At 38.9% G+C, this 24435-nt stretch overlaps 1 protein-coding gene across 5 annotated transcripts in view; it reads right to left on the reverse strand.

Annotated features, from left to right (window-relative positions):
- Npas3 (neuronal PAS domain protein 3) overlaps positions 1-24435 on the reverse strand; it is an 828644-nt gene that overhangs the window by 44633 nt on the left and 759576 nt on the right. The gene's annotated exons all lie outside the window — the stretch shown is intronic.

Here is a 24435-nt window from a genome sequence, read left to right on the forward strand (position 1 = left end):
GGAGGCCAAGAGAAATGAAGTGTTTTGTTGTGATTACACAGCTAAAATACAGTTCTTCCATCCCTCTAAGCTCAGTACTTGCATTCATAGTCTGCCTTCGGTCTCCTGCCACTCTCCATTTGTATTCTGATCCATCTGAGCAGTCCAAAGCCATTCAGCTCTCCATTTAACTTGAAAAACTTTTCATTATGGATTTCACTTTAAAAAATTATATTGGTCAGATTCTTAGTTTGTTATATACAGTGGGTACTTGAAGAAGGGGTGGCGGTGAGTGTGCAGCAGGTGTGTTCAGCTCATCGGGGCACTAAAGAGAATACTCTTGTTTCTATCTCCAGAAACCAAAGGTCTCTATTGTATTAGTGTTAGATTCTACTAACATCATCCTGAAAACAGGGTTAAACAGAAATAACTTACTAAATGCTGAAGTTAAGCATCCATATAGATATTTACAAATAGTATGTGTATCAACTAATGTAAAAATAATCTAGTTATGTCATTTTGAGTGACGTGGTAGCTTTAGTCTTAGAACCAACAAATGTAGGCTGTAGTCCTAGTTTTGTTTGGCACGTATTTGATCTTGGGAAACTCTTAGCCTGCCTAGGCCTGTCTCAGAAAAGGTGCTATTCTTCCTTTCAACATCATAGAGTTATTATCATGTTTCATTATTTATAAGTTTATTACAGGTTTCACCACTAATAAATAAAATAGCCAATTCAAAGATGGATAATACTAACATTAGATAACTAAACTAACATTAATCCAAGAAAACATCAATGGTAAGGATCTCTAAGAAGCCATCATGTCTATTGTGTGACTTTTTCACATCAGCCTTGGTTCATGGTTACATTATATAATTCTTTACTCAGTTGCAACCAACAGACTTTACTGTGGGGACAGTGCCCTAGTGGTAATTCCCATCTGTTTTTTTCTTCTTTTTGAACATACTTCCTGCCTTTGGTCCCTTCAGAAATAGATATTCTGAAGGCTCCTATTATCTATTTTTTTTGTGAAGGAAAACTTTGGTTTTGCTTCACAAAAAAGAAGTGTTCTACAAACAAACAGAATGAAAAGGAGATCAATTCAGAGTGATAAATACAAGCTATTCCAATATTTTCTGAAATGCTAAACTCCTACACTTTTTAGCTACAAAAAATAAAATATCAGGCAGTCACAGTTACAAAGGATTACCGAATACATTCGCTCATAATATCTTACATTAATATCATAATAACTATGATGTCTCAGAAAAGATAATATTCTTTCCTTTCTAAAAGGTGAGGCAGGCAAAGAGTTTCCCAAGGTCAAATACATGCCAAACAAAACTAGAACTAAAGCCTACATTTGTTGTTTCTAAAACTAGAGCTATATGTGTTCAAGTCACTCAAAGTGATACTACAAGATTACTTTTACATTAATTGACACACTTTGTAAATAGCTATATGGATGCTTAACTTCAGCATTTAATAAGTTAGTTTTTATTTCTTTCTGATATCTTTACTGAGCTGTAACAGCTAATCCTGAATAGCTGATAGCTATAGGATTTAGATTCCAATCTTAAATGGGAGTTAACTTCTGTATGAGTATCATTTTTTTAATGGATAATTTTTATGCAACTCACCAAATGACCCTGTGCTAGTCTTAATTGGTCATAAATATTCCTATCAAATTTTCTAGGTATTTTGGAACGATGTATAACCACGTTTTTCTTTGTCTATAACCTATCTGACATCTCTGCCCTGACCCCCACGACACCGCAAATGGTTCTGGAGGTCCACTAGCATTTCAGTTTTCTTAATATCTCTAATTTTTGAAACCACATGCTCAAATTCTAACATGACCATGTGCTGTTGGATACTATTCAGGTACAATTTGAAGTGATTTCTTCCCTGTGAATGGAACTAAAGTTATTTATAATCTTGTCAAATTTACTGTTTCTCTCCTACTAGAATAAAATCCAAGACAACACCTTGAAACTCCTGCCATTATCGTACCACTTGTTTTCTCTTTTGTTCCAGGCCCAGGTATTCAAATGCTGGGAGAGGGACTGAAAGTGATCTCCAGTAATGTTAATAGTAACAGGTGATGCCCAAGTCCGGTTTCCTTTGGAGTTGAAAATGTTCACTCTGGGCCTGGCACCCTGTTTGTGTTGTTAAGTGTGTATCTCCACAAATGGTCCATTTATGGGCCTTTCAGTTGTACAGTCTATGATTCAAAGCAAGAAGAGATAGAAAAAACTGTAGGAAAAGACTCTTGGATGCTTTTGTGGCATTTGTTCTTGGCACAGAGGACAGTGCAGATGCTTTGCCATTCTCCAAGATGGAGGATCTGTGAGCACCTTTGTCTCCCTGTAAACTCAGCAGGATGAAGGTGGGGATGCTGTGCCCAGGGGGCAGCACTTTGGCATGGCCTCAGCCTACAAGTCTTCGTCTGCTCTGCTCGTAAGCATCTGTGAAGATCAGGTCAGGGATGGGAGGGAATGGGGTACGAATGAGATGAGCATTTTTGGCCTCCTTGGTAGGTGCAGTATGTTTCTGGTGTCTTCTCTTTTTATATTCCCCTCTTCCTTTTGTTGCACAGAGACTCGTGTGAATCCAAATCACATTCTGTTCCCCTCATACACTTTGTCCATTCCCTTAGCACTCACTGTTAAAGAACATGAAGTGTGGGGTTTTAATATTGCCTCAGTTTTGTCCATTCACTCACTTCTTTCTCTAGTCCTCACCTCAGGGATCCTGTGTTGCCTCTGAGTAGTGATGGGTCTTGCTGTTACTCTTGCTGGCTACCTTAATAGGCTCAGGAATCAACTTCTTCAGGTAATTTATTTTCCTCTTTACAGATGTCTGAACAGAAGATTATTATACTTGAACCCCTTTAGACCTTCTGTTGAGCTAAGAATCTATCCAGTCCTAGGCACTGGGAACTGACAGAGACTGTTTTCTTAGTGTGTTGGTCAGCTTCTCATCACTATAGTGAATACCTGAGATAATAGGTTTTTATTTTGGTTCACATTTTTGGGCTTGGGGCAGCATTTATATGTCCAGGAAGTGAAAGAGAGCAAAGAGGGTCTTCTGGTGCACATGGTTAATGACACCACCTCCAAAAAACCTAAAGACCTCTCACCAGAACCCACCCCCCTAAAGGTTTCTTCACCTTCCAATAGCACTCTCCTGGGGATTAAGTCCTTAACCTTGGCATTTGGGGACATTTAAGATCTAGACTACAGCAAGAAAGGAAAGCTCCATAGTTTATCTCTCTTGAGTTATGAATATCCAACCTTACTTCAGGCAGTGGGGGAAGAGATGACCTGGAACTAGTTTGGAAAGTAAAGGTTAAAAGTACTTTCTTTTTTCATACATTTGTTATTGTAGTTAATAGAAGTGTTGCACCTTCTATCTGGTGAATATAATGTATTACTTCACATACATTGATACCTTTTTCATGTCTTGGTTCCCATTTCCCTCCCCCCACCCCAGCTCTTCATCTTGTTTTCCTCCCTTCCCTATCTGACTTCAAATAAAAAATACGCATATATATATAATATATCAGATAACCAGGAGAAATACTGTAACAATATGAGACAGCAAAAGAGATGAAAGATAACATAGTACATTAAGGACAACAATCACTTATTATATGGCTTCTGTTTCTATATCTGGGAGGTTCTTTCATTTAGCATCATACTATATGGCCTTATGTATCTAGGTTTTGTTCTATTGTAAATCTCTGCTAGGAGTGCCCAAGGTTTCTACTGATTATGACAAATGAGGGAAACCATTGAGCCTATGTTCCTTGGAGTCTGGCTTACTTCACTTAATATGATTTTTTCTAAGTCTTTCCATTTCCTTACAAATGAGGCAATGTCATTCTTTCTGACAGCAGCATAGAATTCCATTGTGTATAAATACCACATCTTGTTGATCCACTCATCAACTGAGGGACATCTAGGTTGGTTCCATATCTTTGCTATGGTAAAGAGTGCTGCAATGAACATTGTTGTGCTAGTGGATTTAGTATGTCCTTGTTTCTGGATGATTGGGTATTTACCAAGTAGTAACCCTGTATAGAAAAAACAATTCATAGCAGAAAGAACAGTGCCGGAGGAATTTCAGTACCAAACGTTAGACTCTATTACAGAGCTATAGTGACCAAAACAGCTTGGTACTGGCACAAGAACAGGCCTGAAGACCAATGGAATAGAACTAAGGACCCAGATATTAACCCACAGTCCTATGGCCATCTAATCTTTGATAAGGGAGCCAAAAAAATAGAATGGAAGAAAGACAGCCTCTTCAACAAGTGGTGCTGGCAGAACTGGTTAAGCACCTGCAGAAAACTAAAGCTGGATCCTTCTTTGTTCCCTGCACCAGGATTAACTCCAAATGGATCAAAGACCTCGAGGTAAAAGCAGGTGCACTGAAAACTTTACAAGAAGGAATAGGAGATACACTAGGCCTCCTTGGCAGAGGTCGAAACTTTCTTAATAAGGACCAAGAAATACAACAAATCAGAGAAAGTCTGGATAAGTGGGGCTGCATTAAACTGCAGAGCTTCTGTAAGGCAAAGGACATAGCTAGCAAATTAACTAGAAAGCCTACAGAGTGGGAGAAGATCTTCACTAACCATACAACAGACAAAGGCCTCATATCTAAAATATATCAACACCTCCAAAAATTGAATCACTCCCAAACTAATCTCCAAAGAAACAACCATCCCATTAAAAGATGGGCCAAAGACTTAAAGAGAGTCTTCTCTGAAGAAGAAATAAGAATGGCCTATAGACACATGAAGAAATGCTCAACATCTCTGGCCATAAAAGAAATGCAAATCAAAAACAACTCTGAGGTTCCACCTCACTCCAGTTAGAATGGCCAGGATCAAGAAATCCAATAACAACAGATGCTGGAGGGATCACTACTACACTGTTGTTGGGAGTGCAAACTCATTCAACCACTATGGAAAGCAATATGGCAGTTCCTCAAAAGACTAAACACAGAACTCCACTATGACCCAGCAATTTCACTACTTGGCATGAAAGTACTTTCTTAAGATGTACTCAAGAAGGTCTCTTATTGTGTTCATCTGTTATAGTTGCTGAGGTTAGAAAAAAGAACTCATAGAAATTAAATATCTTTTTTCTGCTTGATAAAATTGTGGCTAAACAAACTCTACGATTCACATTCCTATAACCACCAGTGTATTGGCTCCTCCCCTTCCACTGTTGTCAACTCTGCCTCCTTCCTCCTCTCCCTCTTTCTCCTTCTCCCCTCCACCTCCTTCTCCTCCCCCTCCTTCTCTTTCTCCTTCTCCCCCTCCTTCTCTTTCTCCTTCTCCATCACCTCTTTCTCCTCCCCTTCTCCTTCCCCTCCTTCTCCCTCCTCTTGTTCTCCCTACTTTGAATAATTCATTACTTACAATTACTGAAGAATCAATCTAAACAGGCACAAATCAGTGATGGACTTTATAGTGTAATAAATACCCTGCCACACCAATGTAGTGTGGCAGGCCTATGTGTATTCTTTTGAGCAATCTTGCTGCATACACGGTATTGTGTACTACCTTTTTTTCTCTTAGCAACTTGAAAGAATCACCTTAAGCATGGTTTGAGAAGCATAATCTGAAGGCGGCAGAGGTGACTTTCCTGAGGCAGAAATAACATTATTATTGATTAAAAAAAAGTATCTCAACAAAGGAAAATAAGACACAGCTTTATTGTTTAAATCAGGGTATTAGAGCTCCATTTTCCTTAACTTTGTGTGGCTTTTCATTTTTTTCTTTAAATTTGAATTTTTGTAAAAATTTTAAAATACTTTTCAGAAAGCCCATTAAGGAATCTTGCTTTATGAAAAGCCATCCTTACCCAAGTAGGCTTTGGAAGGTAGGCAGAATTTGAAGTACAGTTGAAAGATAATACACAGATAGGGGTATCAGTGATTTCCTTTTCCTAAAACTCCTCAAGTTAAAAGATGACAGGGGTATTTGGCTCATTTTTCTTGTGAAGTGCCCATATTATGGGCAAATTCTATTTAGTAGTATTCTGATACACAGAGCATTGAATTTGAGCATAAAATATTGGAAAGAAAATATCAGAAAGACAGATGGTAGGCCGTCCTCCCCCAAACTCAATTTCATATTATGTATCTGATTGCTAATAGGCAAGCACTAAAAAACAATTTTCCTTGACGGAGACGGGCTGATAAATTGTCAACATAAAGTTAGACTGTGGTTGCTCCAGTGATCGAAAGCTCGTCTGTGAGTTTGGGCCCATCAAAGTCAGCTTCTTACAACCGTATCAAAATTTATGAATGTGTTTGTCTATAAAGTGACTGAAAACAACCCATAATACATGTTTGTTTATTGTATATCAGCTCTGGGTGGCTTTTGCCTATGCAAAGAAATCAGACCTAAACCCATTTGTGTCCAGTTCACTTTCCTACCCTCTGCATATAGAGATGAAAAAGAACCAAGAACCACTTGGGGCTGTGATTTCCTTTCAGTCCTGAAAGGTGACTCACATAGAAAGATCTACTCTTAAAAGCTCTTGCATGGCTTGGATGCTCCATGGACTTAGATCAACTTTGTGATAACAGAGTGGATATGCTTGAGAGCAATTGGGAGCATTTATTATCTGGAGAAGAAATAGGATGTCTGGAAAAGAAAAATAAGAATAGCCATATTTATTGCAGGACTATTCATAACAACTAAGTTATGGAAGCAGGCCATGTGTCCATCAATAGATAATGGATACAAGGTCATAAAGACTATGGAGTATTATTTAAGCATAAAGAAGAATGAAATGATGTCATTTGTAGGAAAACGAAAGTTAAACAGAAGAAACTAGTGTAGGAAAGACAAATATCGCATGTTCTCTCTCTCTCTCTCTCTCTCTCTCTCTCTCTCTCTCTCTCTCTCTCTCTCTCTCTTCTCTTTCTCTCTCTTTCTCTCTCTTTTTTTGCCTGTTCTGGGCTTGGGCTCAGGGCCTGAGCACTGTCCTTGGGTTTTCGCAAGGCTAAAGTTCTACCACTTGAGCCATATCACCATGTCTGGCTTTTTTCTATGTATGTGGTACCAAGGAATGGAATCTGTCTTCATGCATGCCAGGCAAGCACTCTACCACTAAGCCAAACTCCCGGCCCCTCTCTTCTATGAGGATCTTAGATTTTTTGAAAGTTAAAAGGGTAATATTTAGGTAGAAGAAGGGACTAGCAAGAGGTAGGGGGTGGGGCAGTGGGACAAGGTGGGATAATAATCAAAGTACATTGTATACACGTATAAAAATATCTCAAATTGGGCACTGGTGGCTCATGCAGTAATCCTAGCTACTCAGGAGGCTGAGATCTGAGGATTTCAGTTGAAAGCCAGCCTGGCCAGGAAAGTCAGTAAGACTCATAAGTGGAGCTGTGACTCAAGGTGGAGCACTAGCCTTGAGCAAAAAAGCTTAAGGACAGCATCTAGGCCCTAAATCCAAGCCCAGGACTAATCCTACCTACCCTCCAAAAGTCACAATGAAACCCATGATTTTGTGCAGTTAATGTAAGCTAATAGAAAGTTTATAAAATCAAGTAGATAACAAGCAACTCAGCTAATATGTGCTACAAAGTCTGGTACTTTGTTTCATATTATGTATTTTTTTCTTTGTGGTATGGAGATTGAATTAAGTGCTATAGCACTTGAGTTATGTCTCTCCATCTTCTCCTTTTTAAAATAAGTTTTGAGACAAGATTCCTGAGCTAATCTAGAACTCAGGATCCTCTTGCTTTTGCCTCCTGAATAGCTGGGATTATGCCCAGCTTTTGTATTGTTTGGTAGAAAGAGAAGGCCTGTGCAGGCATTGTAAAAATAGGAGGAAATGACAAGATCTCCTTTTAGAAATTTGTGGAAAGATTGTTTTAGGGATGTATTAAGGGGAAAGTAATAGAGTAAAATTGATTGGAATTCAGTGTAACAATAAAGGAGTAAGAAAATATTTTCCCTTCTAAATAAGTAATTTTTCCCTCATATAACTAAGCTAAATGAGAAAACCAAAATCTTTTCCATCCTACATAAGTAACTTTCCCCTCTTCTATAACTAAGTTAAATGAAAAAAAAAAGTATTGAATACTCACTCCATCCAGTAATGTGAAGTTTATTTCCTTGAAGGAGTATAAAGGGGTTAAAATTTGCTCCCACTGAAAAATCTAGTAGTCATATATTTGAACTTCTTAAAATTCTATATTTCTAATACTGAATATTTGCATAGCTGTAAAACTCATATTTTATGTGGTCAGGTGCTATTCACTTGAGAGCAGTTGTTTGATGGCAGATGAGTTGTAACTGATGTGAAATGTACAGATCTGAGGGCAACAAAGGGCCTTGGTGCCCAGATGGCACCATTTTTAGAGGTTGCTGTAATTAGTATAAGGCTATATAGACAACGAATCATGAGAAGTGGATGAATTAAAGGACAAATAATTTTCCTAGTGAGGGAAAAGTCATCATCACCCTATTATTCTTTTGTGTTCCAGTTCTGGGACTTGAACACAGGGCCTAGGCACTGTCCCTGAGCTTTTGTGGTCAAGGCTAGTGCTCTACCACTTGAGCTCTAGCTCTTCTGCCTTTTTTGGGGAGGGGGTCATGGGACTTGAACTCAGCCTGGGCATTGTCCTGGAGCTCTTCAACTCAAGGCTTCTGCCCAACCTCTGGGCCTGGGCGTTGTCCCTGAGCTCTTCAGCTCAAGGCTACCACCCTACCCTGGAGCCATGAGTCTCAGATCCTTTTGTGCCTGGGCTGGCTTTGAACCTTGACCCTCAGGTCTCAGTCTCCTGAATAGCTAGGATTACAGGTATGAGCCACTGTGCCTGGTTTGCCATATACATATATATATATATATACATATATACACACATATGGATGTATATACATCTATGTGTATATATACATATAGATGTATATACTTACACATCTATATGCATATGTCTATATATAAAGGTTACTTGGAGATAAGAATCTCATAGACATTTCTGTCGGGTCTGGCTTTGAACCACAGTCCTCAAGAGCTTAGCCTCCTGAGTAGCTAGGATTATAAGCATGAGCTACTGATGCCCTTTGCTAAAGTCATCTTTAGGGCCCAGATTTAAAAATATCATTGCAGCACTATTTACCATAGCAAAGATATGGAACCAACCTAGATGTCCCTCAGTGATGAGTGGATCAACAAGATGTGTGGTATTTGTACACAATGGAATTCTATGCTGCTGTCAGAAAGAATGACATTGCCCCATTTGTTAGGAAATGGAAAGACTTAGAAAAGATCATATTAAGTGAAGGAAGCCAGATTCAAAGGAACTTAGGCTCAATGGTTTCCCTCATTTGTCATAATCAGTAGAAACCTTGGGCTCTCCTAGCAGGGATTTGCAATAGAGCAAAACCTAGATACAAAAGGCCATATAGTAGGACGCTAAATGAAAGGATCTCTAGGATATAGAAACATAAGCCATATAATGAATGATTGTTGTTCTTAAGGTACTATGTTATCTCTCATCTCTTTTGCTGTCCCTTGGTTATCTCATATTGTTACAGTATCTCACTTTGTTACCTGATATATCATATATATTTGTATTTGGTTATTTGAAATTGGATAGGGAAGAGGGGAAAACAAGATGAGGGGTGGGGGTGTGGGGGAGAGAAATGGGGACCAAGACATGTGAAAGGGTATCAATGTATGGGAATTAATGCACCATCTATCTGGCAAATATCATGTAACCCTTTTATTAATTACAATAAAAATATATGAAAAAAGTAAAATAATAATAAAAAAATACTATATCCAAAGGAAACCCAAGGCTGCTCAAAAAGTAGGTTTTGTGTATACTGTGCCAAATACAGATATATTCTTAGGAACTCAGGTCCCCAGTGTGTGCAAAGCAAAACAGGTGCTCAGGTGACCGAGGTCTAGTTTTTACTTGTGACACTGATTTATTTTCCAACTTAAGATTTCAGTGCATACAGATTTCTGTTTGTGCCTTTGGTTTTTACCTCTCCTTTGGTTCTAGGAAGACTGTAGTGTTCCCCTCAAAATATAAATCCCTGCACTGATATTAGAGAAAAGCAGGAAGACTGGTAAAAAAAAATCTGAGAAAATTGTAAAATGGATTTGCCTATGTCTTACTTAAATCTACATATTCTCTTAGAGGCTAAGAACAGTCTTCAGAGTCTTCTTGTTAGAAAAATCACGTTCTTTCTTTTTTTAAAATAACGAATCCCAGGAATTTTGTTAACATGAAATACTCTTAATTTCTATCTCTGTTACCCTGAGCACTGATTTTCCCATGGGGATATTATGTGAAATGACACTCCTGTCTACATTTGCTCTGGTTCCCAGAGCACCCAGAGGTTTTTGTGCTCAGTGCACTTGATGCTTTCAGGTCTCTGCTGATACCAGTTCCTTGTCTGACATCTCAGCCAGGGAAGTCTATATTAGTGCTGCCTAAAATGATGGTGTCTTTGACTTTCCCTACTTACCACTACCACACAAATGTACTTACTTCACATGAATGCCTTCCAATCTACCTACCACATACTCTCCTTATCCTTCCTTGATGTGGCTAATTAAGTCTAGACTCTGCTCTCTGGACCAAGGGCTTAGTTTTACCCATCTTTGTGTTATTAGCATCCAGCAAAGTATGTAATACCCACAAGAACACGATCAGTATTGACCACATGATGGAGTAAACTTAATTCACAAATACTTTGGACTAAAGGTGATAGGATGAAAATGATAGATTATTCTTGGAACTCTTCTTGTGGATTTTTTTCTTTTTTTTTAAATTTTTTTATTGTAATTAGTAAAAGGGTTACATGATATTTGCCAGATAGAAGGTGCATTAATTCACATACATTGATACCCTTTCACATGTCTCGGTACCCATTTCCCTCCCCCCACACACCCCCCACCCGTCTTGGTTTTCCCCCCTTCCCTATCAAATTTCAAATATCCAAACACAAATAAATTCAATATATCAGATAACAAAGTGAGATACTATACCAATATGAGATAACCAAGGGACAGCAAAGGAGATGAGAGACAACATAGTACATTAAGGACAACAATCATTCATTATATGGCTTTTGTTTCAATATCTTGGAGGTCCTTTCAATTAGCTAACTTACTTTCAAATATGTAGATATAAAGCTTTAGGGAAAACCTACACTCTGAAATTAGTTGAAACAATTGAAATTAGTTATTTTCTATCAGTCTGCAAGGGCGTGAAGTAGATAAGCTCTAGGGTTAGCATATACCTTGCTCTGCTTTCCTGAAAGCATGAGGGGAATAAAGCTTTATGTTTTCAGTGAAATAATACAGTGAAATATTACCTTGTTTTTTGATGTCAGTGATGATTTCTTTTTGCCTGCATGATGTCAAGAAGGAATTACTATTATTAGAATGACAGATTACTAATGATTCTGTGGAAAAAAAGAAATGGCTGAAATCATTCTCACCCACATATCGAACCTATCCTTTCTTGACTGAACCTCATCGTTAGATTCTCTGAACACAGCTATTCTGCAGTATCCCAGCTGTGTAAAAATTATTCCAAACAGGAAGTAAATCAAAGCAGGTGCCTATGAATTTTCACTAGCAGAGTGTCATCCTTTTAAAGTTTTTAGAACTGGGTAGCATGATTAGGATAGCATGATTTATGAATTCAGAAGAGAAAATCTGCTTTGGGGGCTGAAATGTCACATGGGTTTGAGTGGCCTATCACCACAGATGTCTATTCTAAGGAGGAACACTGGGTGGGGAGGCTGAGTGGACAAGGGTGTCTAGTCTTAGCAATGTCCTGTCTATGGGTAGTGACAACATGCCTTGAGTAAATATGAAAAGAAGCTCCTCTTTTCACCTATGAGTATCTGACCACTAGGGAGTTAGTGCAGAATGCTATATATCTTTCCAATGAAAAGAGAAAAATATACCTTTTATAGAGAATAATAAATTAAAAATAAGTGTATTATCCAATCATGCCTGTAATCCTAGATACTCCGGAAGCTGAGATATGAAGATTTCAGTTAAAAGCCAGCCCAGGCCAAGATATCTGTGAGACTCTTTATCTATAGTTAACTAGCAAAAAGTAGAAGTGGTAGAATAACTCAAGTGAGATATTTGGCCTTGAGTAAAAATAAGGGACAGTGCCCAGGCCATCAGTTCAAGCCCCAATATTAGCACCAAAGGAAAAAAAGTATTTCATATTTCCACAATAGCTTTCTTTGAGGAGCCTAACAATGACAATAATGTTAATTTCTCTTTAAGGAGTTTTTACTCAGGACCCAGCTGACTGTAGAGCAATTCCTTACGCATTTAAAGTTTCAGGTCCTTTTGTTCTATTTTTTTCTTTGTTTTCTTTGATTCTAGGGACTGAAACACATGGCCTTGTGCCCCTAGACAAGTACTCTATCACTTGAGTAACACACAACCCAGTCCATTCAACTTGAAATTTGTGGGTCAGGCAGGTGTTCTCCAATAAACTAACTAAAAAAAAACTTAAAGAGGAACATAGATAAATTCAATAAACAAATATGATTCTGTGTATTATTTGGCATAAAGATATAGGTGCATATTGGTTCAAAGTGAGAAGAAGAAATTTGGTACAAATCATGGAATAAGGCAAGAGAGTATTTCTCTCAAATAACTTTTATTTTTTGTTCTTTGTTTTGGATCTAGATTTATTTCCCAGTGTCTTGAGTGGCTTCAGTCTATCTATTGATTTTCTCAGAAAAAAAGCACTCAAGTTCATGGAGCCTTTCCTAAGAATTACAAAATCCTTTGAGCATTGTTTTGGCTGTTTCCTAGAGTATTTCAGATATTCAGAGTAGCTTTTACCACAAAGCAATATGCCACTCCTAAATGATCCTTGCCACACTTCCTGTCAGACTTTAGCTTCTCCATTCTCAGGCATCAGAGGCTGCTCTTAAACAGGCAGATCCTCTATTCCATTCTACCCATACCCCAGGGGGGTTATAGCTGTTAATTTATAGAGTATAGCTAAAGACAATACAATCTCAACCATTTGTCACTAGTGGACATTGAAGGCAAGTGCTACAACTTGACTGTTTTTATCAAGGAAATAAAGTCCTCAGTAGTTAGGCTGCTTGTTCAAGGCTGCAGAGCAAGAAAGGAACAATGCTAGGATGAAATATTCTGACTCTCTCTGCCAGGTGAGTCCCTATTTTGCCATTCTGTTCCCTTCTACAAGAAAGCAGGAGTTTCAAGGACATTTCCCAATAAGTTGTTAAATATATTCAGAACTACTAAGGCATAATAAAGTATCTCCTGATTACACTTTTGGAGCTCTAGCCATTAGAATTGGGAACAAGTGAGGTACAAGTTAATTACATGTGGATTTTTAGAAAACTGAATATTACACCATGAAAAATGCACATGTCATAGAAAGCAAAAGGAAGAGAACTTTTAATTTGTAATCTCACATGTAGTCTGGAAAAATAAAGAAGTCACTTAACTTTATTGTCTGCATATTCCCAGCTCTCCCACCCTTTGAAAAGAACTGGAAATTAGACCCAAAAAGGTACATGTTTTGGCCTTAGTAAAATTCATGAGCAATATTTATTAACTGATTTATTAACGGATTTATAAATAGATTAGTTTTTGAAAAAAATGGTTGGATCTCTATTGCATACTTGAGATCATCCTAGAAGCTTTAGATCCTTTAGTATGCACTGTCATGGAGGAGAAAAACTACTGTCTATCATAGATGGAAGTGTCTTTGTGGCTCAAATTGATAGAGTGCTAGTCTTGAACAGAAATCTCAGGGACAGTTGCCCAGACTGAGTTTAAGCCACAGGACTGACAAAAAAAAAGAGAAATGTGAAAAATAGTATCAGGTCATGTTAAGGGTTAAAGCATGTAATGGAGTGCTGAAAATACCCTAGTTTTGATGCAAGTTGAAGAATGTGATATTTGAGTAGGAAATCTTAGTTGGATATAGCTGTGACTTCTCTAGTGAGAATAAGAAGCAGATGTGAAGGCCCTGGTGTAAGAGGTATAAATGTTGTGAATCATATAGGTTGTTTCTATAGGCAGGTGCCAATCATGACCTGATAAATGATGTTTCCATCATGGCAACACTGTAATTTCAGATCAAAAGGTAGACACACACATACACATATACAAGACTGAAAACTGATGACAGAGATGGTTTTTCTGTTTAAATAAAGAGCCTGGTTCCACAGAGAATTTTGCAGTGAGACTTTTCTTCTAGTCTACGGGTGGTGATTATAGAGGAATAGGAACTCTGTGATTGGTTTTTTGGTCTGCAGGGAGGCAAACCTCCAGGATCCTGGCTCTTTTCTTCTACTTGGAATGAGTTTGCTGAATCCCTTCTGGAATGGTGCATAATGCCTCTTGAGATGTTGTAGGGTTTAAGACACAGTGGTAGTTTACCTTTTCTATAGGATTTATGGTATGTAGATGCTCCAGTCAAGCCTACAGCTTGTAGGCTTTACGAGTCTGGGAGCTCCATTTATTCCAGAGATCAACAACATCAAATTAGCCCTGCCCCTACTTCATTTCTTACATTACAGGGCTATATTAGTCTTTGCCCTGACGCTAAATCAATTCCAAAGAAAACCATTTGGTATGTGCTTCTTTTGTTAAAGGGACAGATGACGTATTTCAGTCATATTTTGTCCCTTATAATCGAATCAATATTCAGGACACTAAAGCAAGCAGAAATTTCCCAGAAATAAATGCATTTTCTATATTCGAGAGAAATCATTTATTATTCCAGAGCTCATGTAACTTCCAAGAGATAATCTGAAGTACTGCTGATGAATTACTGCTTTCTGTGGCTACAGGTACATATGTGAAGGGAGTAGGAGTTAAGGTTTGGGCTAATGTACACCCACTTATATCACACAATGTGGAATTCACAATGTGAACCCTGTAACCATGTGGCTCCACAAATGGACATGTCGTCTGTGCTTGCTGTGGGCCTCACACTGAGGTAAACTCCTTACCTACCTTGCCTCACTTCTCACTAGTCTTAGAAGGTTCTCTTGGAATGCCCACTTTGCAAGAGAGTGAACAGTCATTTAAAGACATTGAACAACTGACTTAAAGCTAAAGGGAAAAGGATGTAGGATGAAGTCCCAACTCTTGGAGGTCTGACGTTGCTGCTTTGAAATCTGTTAACTCTCTTTTCTTTCTATACAGTGTATAAAGGAAAATGAGGCACTGTAAGTTAGCAACAGATATGGGTCGTAACCATGGACATAGTTGGGAATGTATAGACACTTCACACAATGTCTAGTGATTATGCCACCGGGTGGTAAAATAGTCAGCTGATGAGTCCCAGCAGCGATGGCATAGCCCAAGCTTGAACTACTGTCATGACTTGGTAATGGGAAATAAATTCTTCAAGATCAGAAACAATGTCAGCTGTATTTAAAATGACATTGAAAACCATGTTGTAATGGACAATTGTGCAGAGGTGAGCAGAGACTGAGATAATGAGATTTAAAAAAATTTTGATTTTATTGGTTCCTCTATTTGCATTTTTCATCAGACTAACCTCTGCCTGTAAATTCTGCCTCGGAAAAAATTTTTCTTCTTTAATTTATTCGGGGTGTCTTGGTTGATTGAAAGGCAATAAATGCACAGCCCTTGGAAGCTGGAATGGGTTGACAGAATTTTTGGTCTCTGAAAATTCATCTATTGATTTGACAAGACAGTTACATTTCACAAAGCTTGGAACACTGTAGTCATTTCAAGATAACAATAAAACTGAAGCAAAAGCTTCAGGAGAAGTACTGATATGTCTGGATACCCGGAACATCTCAGAATCTCAAACTGGAAGAAAAACATCCAGAAGGCATTTAGTATGTCCACACTTCCTCATTGATGAGTTTAGTGTATGCTCATAGAAATCTCCAGAGAAGGACCCAGTTACAGTGCTACCTGCATTAGTGCTGGGCAAATTCTTCATTATACTTTCCATTATAATGGAAACATACAATTGTCCTTTTGGACAAGGAAGAGCCAGCTTCTTTTGGCCCTCAACACATTCATGGTACTCTTTGGGAAAACATAGCTTATGCCATAATGCAGGATGTTGGTGAACATTCTAAGATTTACTTGATTTTAGCAAAGCAGGTAAGAAACTATAATATTTTAATTTCAGAAAGAGGGTCCCCAAATATAATCTCCAGAAAAGAAAAGATTCTTGTAAGGTGATAAACTAGGAAAAAAATGGTGATCACCAGACTCCACCATGAAGTATTGCTAAATAAGTGATGTTATTTGTGCTTTTTCCTTTTCAAATAATGGCCGAAAGGAAGTAATACGTTTTTATTTGGGCAAGATATTGATAAAGATTCTCAGTATATTTGTAGGCAAGATGGAGAAATGGAAGCCCTAGGACATGAGTTCACAGCCATTCTAATGGTCACTTAAAAAAGCAATGTCAGCTAGAAGAAATCTCAGTACTATGTCATGTATCTCTCAACATTTTTCATTCATATTTCAGAAGAAAAGAAGAGGCAATTCAATTCTTCCAACATTTATTTAGTGACAACTTTATGCATCACACTCTGCTAGGGAAGAATGCTGAAAAAGGCCCAGCACCTAACATAATATACTTAAAAGAAGATGCTTGAAGTCAAAAGATCTAGATACTTCTTTCTGTCTTGCCATTTATATGAATTTAGATATGTGATTTCAGTTTTCTGTGTCTCAGTTTTATTTCAAGTTTCCCTTGAAATTGGGAAAATGGAGATAAAGGCGTAAAGAATGAAGATGTTCATATGAAATCATACGAAAATATTTTATAAAATGGAGGGAGATGTTTGGATGAACTTCTACGTTTGTCTTTTCTTTGTTTTTATTCTTGTGCTAGTATTAGCATTTGAACTCAGAGTTTTGTGCTCTTGCTTAGCTTTTTCACTCAAGGCTTGAGATCTATCACTTAAGTCACTCCTCTACTTCTGGATTTTTGCTGGTTGAATGGAGGTAAGAGTCTTTTGGGGGCCAGGAGTGTGGCCTAGGGGTAGAGTCCTTGCCTAGCATGCACAAAGTCCTGTGTTCGATTCCCTGGTACCATGTACAGTACAGAAAAAGCCAAACGTCTAGCTGTGGTTCAAGTAGTAGAGTGCTAGCCCCGAGAAAGCCCAAGAACAGTGCCTAGGCCCTGAGTTCTAGCCAGAACTAGCAAAAAAATTCTTTAGGATTTAACATCCTGCACTGGCTTTGAACTTGAACCCCTCCATCTCACTCTCCTGAGTACCTAGGACGATAGGCTTGAACCTCTGAGACCAGCCCTGAACCTGTGTTAGTTATATTTGTAAAAGGAAATTCTTTGGGGCTTAAGTGCTATTAATAACTTCATTTACAGATAAGAAAACGGAGGCACGAATACCATAAGTAACATTCCCCAAGTGCTGGTTTTAGCATGGAAAGGAGGAATTGTTTACTTCTATCAATTAGGAGGGAAAAGGAGTATATTTATGTGGTGCTGTACTGGCTGAGTTTCCAGGTGGCAAAAAGGCATTTTAGGGAAAGAAAACAGTGGAATCAAAGGCAGCACTCTGAATATGCAACCAGATGGGCATTATGTTGTGGGGACATCAGTGGTAAGCAGTGCAGGGAAGAATGGCACAGGTAAGAAAGGTAAGCTGGGGTCAGTCAGATTATTAAACATGTTGGCACTATGAATCATTGATGGTAGAGCAGCGGGGAGGTAAGTGGTCGCTGAGGCATTGGGAAGGTAGTTGAGGTGGCCAAGATGTAGGATAAATATGGAGTAATAGAATCTCCTGGGAGGTAATTTGGGAATTTCTCACAGTAGAGCTGGAAACATAGCAGGTAGATCCAGCCAGTTCGGGCAGTGCATTAATGTGGTAGGGGAGCAAGAGGAGAAGCTGGTTAGTTGAGCATTGAGGACTTTATCGAAGCATTAACCTAAGAACTAAATCCCAAAAGACTGAAACAGTAATAATTCCCTGCTAGTCTGCTATCATCTTGAGAGTTGTTAATATAAACATTCAATCAAGAACAAGTTTGCATATGAAGAGCCTTCAACCTTAAAAACTTACTTAGTTGTGATTTTTTTTTAAATTTTTGACATTGGAAATTCTTCTGCTGTACACCTAAGTGAATTGGAAAGAGGGACCAGGTGCTACCGAAAAGAGCTCTCTTGACTGTAATTTTAAAATGGTAGGCATAATAGTTCTAAAAAATATTTTTGTGAGAAATACTTTGTGGAAGATTATTCCTATTTTCAGGAGGGGAGGAAGAAAATGTAAATCATCATTTAGTACTTCGCAGTTTAAGAGCTGATCTGTTTTGTCACAGGACTCTAATATGTGTTAAACACTAGATAGACAAATGGGAAGGAGGAAGGACAGGGAAGGGAAGGGATATTGTGACATAGATGAAAAGTATTCAGAAAAATATACTATGTAAGTGCCAAGATGGCATCATATTAAATAGGATTTTGTAACATGAGATCAATGGATAAACTCCAAGAACTCTAGAACCTACAGATGCAAATAAATTTATCATTATGAAAGAGATTCCTCAGATTTCATCAAAAATTATTTTTTTTGTCAGTTGTGAGGCTCAACGTCATGATCTGGGAGCTGTCTGTGAGCCTCTTTGTGCTCAAGGCTAGCACTCTGCCACTTAAGTCAGAGTGCCACTACTGATTTTTGAGTAGTTAATTGCAGATGGGAATCTTATGGGGACTTCCGTGCCCAGGCTAGCTTTGAACCACGATCTCAGAGCACAGCCTCTTGAGTGTCTACAATTACAGGTATGAGCCACTTGTGCCTGGCCATCAAATCTTTTAAAGGGATCCCAAAATGACACAAATGACTTTATATATGTATGTATGTGTGTGTGTGTGTGTGTGTGTGTGTGTGTGTGTGTGTGTGTGTATATATATATATATATATATCTCATACAGCCTTAATTCATGGAATAGATGCAACTGGGGTTTCAAAAACAAAGAAGAAATGTTCTAATGTAAAATACATCTTTTCTTCCTGTCCTTAGAGAAAATAAAATAATTATTTTTAGTTAATTCTCATTCTTTTTTGTTGTTGTTTGTTTTTTAGTCGGTTGTGGGGCTTTAGACTCTGGGCCTGGATGCTGTCCCTGAGCACTTCAGCTCAAGGCTACCTCTCGAGCCACAGTGCCACTTCTGGTTTTCCAGTGATTAATTGGAGATAAGAGTCTCACAGTCTTTAGTGCTATGCTGGTTGAACCGTAATCCTCAGATCTCAGCCTCCTGGATAGCTAGGATTATAGGCATGAACCTCTGGGGCCTGCTAAATTCTAGTTCTTTAATGAATTGTCCTTGTTATTTTAACTATAGCTCCAGATGTTCTTAAAACAGACGTTTACCAGAAATGCTTATAAACCTGGCAGTTCTTTTCTATATGATTTTTTATTCCCTAAGGAGGCCAGACAGGATTTCAGAAGTCATTTAACTCAACACTAAGCTATAGGCAAATACGTCCCCCACTCATGTCAGATGGGGAAACTTGATTTTTGTCAAGAATCCCAACTTACTCCACATTCCCTTTGTCATAGAAGGGGATTCTGGTATTTGCAGATTCTGTGAAGAATTCAGACATTCTCAGCATTGAGCAGACCAGGACAAAGACTTGTCTTTTTTTTCTGTTTCCCAGTTGAGGTTACTCTACTGTGCATTAGCATCAGGACATTCATAATGTGGGGCTAAATCCTCCAGAAATGACAGTGGTGCAGGTGGGCATTTTCGAGTAGATTAGAAACCTGAAAGTCCACCACTAAAGGAAACTATCCTCCAAAGACAGGAACTAAGGAGACGACCCAATTAGTCTTCACTTCTGTAATTTCCCTGATTACATATCTCCTTATAGCCTCCCCCCACTTCCAGTGTTACACCTACAGAGTTCCTCCAGACATAGACCAGATAAAGAAGGCAGATTATTGATGCCAGGCAATTTAAATGAGAACTGTGTTATGCTGATAGGTGACCAGTAATGAGACCTAAATAACAAGGAAGTCCCTAAGGCATAGAAAAGTGGCAACACCAGATAACATGCTACTGTGACTTTCTAAGCAAATGAGGATAGAAAGAACTGAATGTCAGCTCCTACTTGGGAAGCTTTATTAGATAGGCAACTTTCTTGAGGACCATGGTGTGGCAAACTAAGCCACAATGATTTGTGTGGAATTCCATGCCCACAAATGCCCAATGAGCAAACAGAGGCTGGCATTTCTTTAGAATTTCTGGTCAGAGGGTTGATTTGAATATCTGATTTGAATATCTGAAATGCTTAGGAGCAGAAGTGGTTTGGGTTTTGAAATACTTGAATGTCTATAATGAGATCTTTTTTGAGGATAGGACACTCGTTTGAACATGGGATTCCTTTACATTTCAGACAAAACCTTATACCTGGAGCCCAAATTTAGTTTTATGTATTATTTTGTTCATCTGTGTTTTGACTTTGACCCATCAGCTAAAATTGGGTATGGACTTTTTCACTGGTAGCCTATGTCAGGGCTCAAAAGCTTCAGACTTTGGAGTAGTTCAGGTGTTTGGATGTGAGCATTTATGGGAGTCATGGAGAAGAAGGTAAATCTATAACTCAGAATCACCAAGGCTTGAAGCAGTGGGATATGGTGGGCCATAGTGGGAAGCTCTAACTCAGGCAAAAAGTTTTTCTTCACGTATGTCGAGGTCTGTCTCATGCTTTTATGATTTAACAGTGAAGTAGAAGGACTAAGGGGAAAAATCGAGAGCTTAAATTGCTGGATTCAATTATGGCTCCTCATAACTACTTAAGAGCTGTATGTCTGGTGGCTCAAACCTGTAATCCTAGTTTTGGAGGATATATCATGTTTTGAGGTCAACATGGGGAAAATAAAGTTAGCATGACTCTATCTCAACCAATGGCCAGGCACAGTGGTACATGCCTATTACCCCAGCTATGAGGGAATCGCAATGGCTGGCACAACTATGCCCACCTGTCTTTGCCAGTGACATGGAGAGACACAGTAGGAGAATCACATGGCTCAGGCAAGCCAGGGGGTAAACTGAAATGGTACCTCAAAAATAAGGCATAAGGGACTGGCTCAAGTGGTAGAACCCCTACCTTGCAAGCATAAACCATTGTGTTTAATACCTCATATTGCCAGGAAAAAAAAGCTGCATTAAGATGGTGAAGCAATTCAGTGATTAAGCCCCAGTTCACTACCTGAAAATGGGTATAATAGCTAATTACCTATAGGAAGTTTTATACAATAGAACTTTGTGGATAAAAAAATGTGGAAAGGCTTATGGCTCAGGGCCTGCACAGAGGCAGTGTTCAACAAGTGATGCTTTTGTTTACTATGATTCCTTTCAGTGATAGCTGCAAAAAACAAAATGATGAAGCTAATTAGAAAGTTTCATGTGCTCAGGTCATAGAAAATATGGAGAGAAATACAGTGACATGCAGTGAGAGAAGCTTAACATTTTGGATCTTTAACATAAGGGGGAACAGATACTCACAGTGGTAATAAATTAAGAGGAATATGGAGAGCAGAAATGATCATTGCTGTTTATTTTTATTTGTGTTTATTTGTGTGGTGGTGTGATTACCTGTTTTATTGGAATGTTTTATAAGCTGCTAGATTTACTTGCTGAGAAGGAAAATCGACAGGGATTCGATTCAACTGTGTCATGTCACGGTGTCTTATCAGGTCTTCTACTAAATTCAGATAAGGTTTTTTTTTTTTTTTTTGCCAGTCCTGGCCTTGAGCTCAGGGCCTGAGCACTGTCCTTGGACTTTCTCAAGGCTAGAGCTCTACCACTTGAGCCTCAGCACCACTTCTGGCTTTTTTCTATGTATGTGGTACCGAGGAATCGAACCCGGGTCTTCGTGCATGCTAGGCAAGCACTCAACTACTAGGCCAAACTCCCAGCCCTCAGATGAGGTTTTTTTTAATGAGGGATGTTATGGAGAAGAGGAGAGAGAAAAGGGGGGAGGAGGAAGAGGAGAAGAGAGGGGGAAATGTGAGGAAAAAGGAAAGGATGGGGAGGAAGAGGAAAGTGCAGAAAGGAGTGAGAGGAGGAGAGCAAGGAGGAAGAAGAAGATGGAGAGGAGAAAAGAGGAGAGCAAGAATGAGGAAGAGAAAGATGGTGAGGAGGGGGAGAATGAAGAGGGAAGGTACCAACATCTCTCTTTTTTCATATAGTTTTTATTGTAATCAATAGAAGGATTACATTATATTCACCAGATAGAAGGTGCATTACTTCACAAACACTGATACCCTTTCTCATGTCTTGGTCCTCATCCCCCCCCCCATCTTGTTTCCTTCCTTTCCCTATCCAATTTCAAATAACCAAATATGCATATATACAATATATCAGATAACAAGGTGAAATACTGTAATGATAATTAAACTAACATATCTCTTAAGCAGTTTATCTTATTAAGGGACAGTGGACAAATCAGTGCATTTTCTTGGTGTCTTGAGACTTATTGCCAGGGGGCTGGGAGTTTAGCCTAGTGGTAGAGTGCTTGCCTCGCATGTACTAAGACCTGGGTTGGATTCCTTTGTACCACATACATAGAAAAAGCCAAAAGTGTTTTGACTCCTAAACTCAAGTTGCTTCAAAGCATTTTTCTTCCATTTGGTCCCATGGTGGCTCCATCTACTGGGTGACACTGGTGAGCTCTCCAGCTCCCCTCACCACTTCACACCCCTGTGGAGTGGTTAAGTGCAGCCTGACTCTCCAAATTCAAGCTGAGCTTCAATGAGCAAAGACAGGTGAATTAACCTTTAGTTCTCTTTTGGACTGTGGTGAGTATTAATGCTTAGGTATCCAAGGGCATACCTAGTTCTCCTGGATGTTCCCTGCTGTCTCTTCAGCTTTTGTTACTCTCCAAAATCATCATCTTTAGTTAGCTATTCCCGCCCCCCCCCCCCCACTAGAGTATAAGCACCATGATAGTGGGAGCTTTTCCTTCAGGATTCAGAACAACTCTCTTAGTGGCCGCTTAATAAATCTTTGCTGAGTGAATGGATGTTCTATCTGAAGCTATTCACGTGTCTTAATTTCTGACAAAGTGGCAAAAACCAGCTTTACTGAGGTGCCTTTATGGCAAATCAAAGGACTTAAGTACTTACTCAATCTCTTGCTTACACTTAAATTATTTCTTTGTGTATGCATCCCAGTGGGGTGGTGGTAGTTGTTGTTGTTGTTTTTGCAGACCAAAGGTTCTGAAGAGCTTTGTAATCTTTGTAGTCCTTGGTTTGTAATATGAAGGATTTTTTTCCCCTGTTTCCTAAAAAATTATCTGATAGCCATTTACATATTTAATGATAGTACTGGAGGTTAAACTCAGGGCCTACGTGCTGTTTCTTAGCTTTTTTTTCCCCATTCAAGGCTGGCATTCTATTTGAGCCACAGATCCACTTTTTTGTCTGTGTGATTAACTAGAGATAGCATCTCATGAACTTTCCTGGGCTGGCTTCAATCCTTGATTGTCAGATCTCAACATCCTGAATAGCTAGAATTACAATCATAAGCCATTGGTTGTTGTCTAGTACAAATGTGAACCACTGGCACCAAGCTAGACTATTTTTATTTTTTGCCAGTCCTGGGCTTGAATTCAGGGCCTGAGCCCTGTCCTTGGACTTTTTCAAGGCTAGAGCTCTACCACTTGAGCCTCAGCACCATTCTGGCTTTTTTGTATGTATGTGGTACCGAGGAATCAAACCCGGGCCTTTGTGCATGCTAGGCAAGCACTCTACCACTAGGCCAAACTCCCAGCCCCAGCTAGACTATTTTTTATCCAAACTATATCTTCCCTCTTCCACCTAGGGTATGGTTTCTACCATGCAGTGGAAGTCCAGGAAAGGTGAAGAAAGAGAGCTGAGAGAAATGTAAGAGTTGGGAGGAAATCTCATGACCTTCTAGCACTAAAGTAATAAATCTCCCCATGTAGTCTGTTAATGCAATTCCAAAGTTGCTAATGCCATACTGTTAACTAATAAATGCACCGTGTTCTGCAAGGCAGAGAAATACAAATGCACTGTAGTGTCTTTCCTCAATAGAGTGTCTTGTAACAAGTGTCTATAGGGTGATGCTACTGTAGGTGGAGGTTGCCTCCTCTTTGCTTCACACCCTGCTAAAGGTCAAGGTTGCTCTGCATGTACCTTTCAGACTGTAGGACAGCTCAGCTAAAGGTCGTCCTTGGAAGGGTGCTTTTCCCATCTCCTTTCTTCTTTCTCTTTTTTTCTAAAGAATTAATGTCAAAGACAGTGTCCAACTCAGACTTTATATAGTTGCTGGTCTCTTGATAAATTATATAAAGATGTTAAGGCCCCATAATAGTAGCAACACATCAACAATGTTAGGGTCACCTTAAGAATTAAATCTAAGATTGGGGAAGATCCATGCCGGCCACACT

The sequence above is a fragment of the Megascapheus bottae genome, chromosome 14 (assembly GCF_031878675.1).
Source record: "Megascapheus bottae isolate mThoBot1 chromosome 14, mThoBot2.hap1, whole genome shotgun sequence".
NCBI classification, from domain to species: Eukaryota; Metazoa; Chordata; class Mammalia; order Rodentia; family Geomyidae; genus Megascapheus; species Megascapheus bottae.